The sequence below is a fragment of the Myotis brandtii genome, unplaced genomic scaffold (genome assembly GCF_000412655.1).
Source record: "Myotis brandtii unplaced genomic scaffold, ASM41265v1 scaffold1510, whole genome shotgun sequence".
Taxonomy (NCBI): Eukaryota; Metazoa; Chordata; class Mammalia; order Chiroptera; family Vespertilionidae; genus Myotis; species Myotis brandtii.
Genome location: NW_005355462.1, coordinates 198514 through 201223, shown reverse-complemented (window position 1 = coordinate 201223; position 2710 = coordinate 198514). Strand labels below are relative to the sequence as shown.

The following is a 2710-nucleotide window of genomic DNA, read 5'->3' as shown; positions in this document are numbered from 1 at the left end:
GGGTAACACCGCTTCTGGTTCCCCCATCTCGACTTGAATAGATGGTTTACGTTCATGTTGTCAGGTCGAGCAAATGTACACATAAAACCTTGAGCTACACCCGTGTCTGTTTTACACCTGAAGCCACTAGACTAGGGCGGGGAGCAGCTGGGACCAACACCTTCATGTGCACAGCTGCTCAGAACTACACACAGAGCTGACACCGCATGATAAATGGTGAAGGTTAGAATGTGGAGAGAAAAGCAAGAGAATGGTTGTGCTCTCAGCTCCAACCTTCCCAATAGAGCTCACCGGCCAAACAGCCCCTCCGATGCCCAAAGACCCAGCGGCGGTGGCACCACAGCTTCCTCACGCGGCCTGTCCCAGGGAGCCTTCTCAGGGCCGGACTCCTACCCCGCAGGCTTGCAGTTCACGGACTCGCAGACATCCCCTAAGCTTCAAGGTCTATTATTCAACCCCTACCCACACCCTTCCAGCCCTCTTTTTCTTGGAAATCTTCTTTTTCCAAGAAAGCTAAGTAACAGAATGACAGTTCCTTTACCTCTGTCGTGAAATGGGTCAGAGACCTGAGTTTCCATACCTGGCAGTCACTTAGCTAGATGACCAGAGGTGAATTCCTGGAAGGGTTTGGAGATGGCTCCCACATAAAGGAGAAAATCACACCTGCCCTTCCCTACCTCCTAAAACCACACCCAGTGGCGACTTCTCAGCAAGACACAGGTTAGACATGGGCACTGGATTAGATCTGAATATATTAACATACACTCACTCTAATGAGGAAATGAATGAAGAACAAATAAAAGTCTTCATTCCCGCCCTAACCGGTTTGGCTCAATGGATAGAGTGTTGGCCTGCGGACTGAAAGGTCCCAGGTTCGATTCCGGTCAAGGGCATGTACCTGGGTTGCGGGCACATCCCCGGTGGGAGATGTGCAGGAGGCAGCTGATCGATGTTTCTCTCTCATCGATGTTTCTAGCTCTCTATCCCTCTCCCTTCCTCTCTGTAAAATCAATGAAATATATTTAAAAAAACCCATGCCGTGCCCACTTTTCTTTCTATTCAACTTTCTGGACACAAAGGAGTAGAAAACGCAAAGCCAGGCAGTGTGGTGCAATGGGAACAGCCTGGCTTTGCAGACAGACAGGCTGGCTCTCCTGCCCTTGAGGACAGGACCAGGCTCCACCCCTCTCTCCTTCCTCAGAACCCAGCACTGTGCCCTCCCAGATAGATGTCCACTGGTTAGGGCACTGAAGATGCTCTGTATGATTTCATGAGGGGTGTGTGTGTGTGTGAAATACAGAATGCACAACTCCAAGAGTGAGCCCTCATAAAACTATGGGCTTTGGGTGGAAATGATGTGTCAATGTAGGTGCATCAGTGACCACTCGGGCATGCTGACAGCGAGGGCTCTGTGTGTGTGTGTGAGGGCAGGGACATGTGGAAAATCTCTGCTCCTGCCACTTATCTCGCTGTGAACTTGAGCTGCTTTAAGAAATAAAGTCAGGCCCTGGCTGGTTTGGCTCGGGGGATAGAGCGTCGGCCTGCGGACTGAAGGGTCTTGGGTTTGAGTCCAGTCAAGGGCACATGTCCAGGTTTTGGGCTTGATCCCCAGTAGAAGACATGCAGGAGGCAGCCGATCAATGATTCTCTCACATCTTTGATGTTTCTATCTCTCTCTCCCTCTCCCTTCCTCTTTGAAATCAATAAAAATATATTTTTTTTAAAAAAAAGATATTGCTCAGTGAATAGCTTTAAAAGAAAAACAAAGTATTTGTTGCCCAGCTGGTGTGGTTCAGTGGTTGAGCATCTACCTGTGAACCAGGAGGTCAGGGTTCGATTACTGGTCAGGGCACATGCCCTGGTTGTGGGCTCGATCCCCAGTAGGGGACGTGCAAAAGGCAGCCAATCAATGATTCTCTGTCATAGTTGATGTTTCTCTCTCTCCCTCTCCCTTCCACTCTGAAATCAATAAAAATATATTTTTTAAAAACTATAAAAAAATAATACCTAAAACTAAAAGCTCAATTTTCCTCACTCCCTAACACTTCCCAGCACATAAGATTAAATCCTTAAAATCACCTTAGACTCCTTCAAATCACCAAATTTCTTAATTCTTTTGTTGAAATGTGTCATTAATACCATGCCTTCCTACACAGAGCACTGTTAATAGTAATAACAATAGCTAACGTTCACATTGTCTGTAACAGGCACCTTTCTCAGGTACATGTGTCACTTACTTAGCCTTTAAATGAGGTGTATGGCCTTTTTAGAAATAAGGAAACTGGCACCGGAAAGTTCAGCTGCCTGAAGGTGCACGTAGTGCGTGGCAGCAGGACCCACCGCCAGGCGCCTGCGCCGAGTCCCCGAGCCCTGTGGTGCCCGGGCGCCCAGGCCTCGCAGAGTGCCGCTGAGAGGACGGCAGCAGCTGAGGCTTTTAAAAATAACTGTAATTGATTTTTTAGAGCGAGTGAGAGAGAGAAACATCAATTGCTGTTCCACTTATATATGCATCCTTGGAATGCTTCTTCATGTGCCCTGACCGGAGATGAAACCACAGCCTTACATATCAGGACAAGCTCCAACCTGGGCTACCGGGCAGGCCGCTGGGCCTCCCGAGTGTCCTCCGCCTCCAGGTCTATCCAATCTGCAGTTCAAAGTAATCACTATGTCAGAAAGTCACCCCAACAGGCAGGGACTCCCCCCGCTCTGC

General features: G+C 48.7%; 1 protein-coding gene across 1 annotated transcript in view; it reads right to left on the bottom strand.

Annotated features, from left to right (window-relative positions):
• Window positions 1–2710, bottom strand: part of GABBR1 (gamma-aminobutyric acid (GABA) B receptor, 1) — a gene marked incomplete at its 5' end in the record, with an annotated part of 25568 nt that overhangs the window by 10191 nt on the left and 12667 nt on the right. The window lies entirely within an intron of this gene.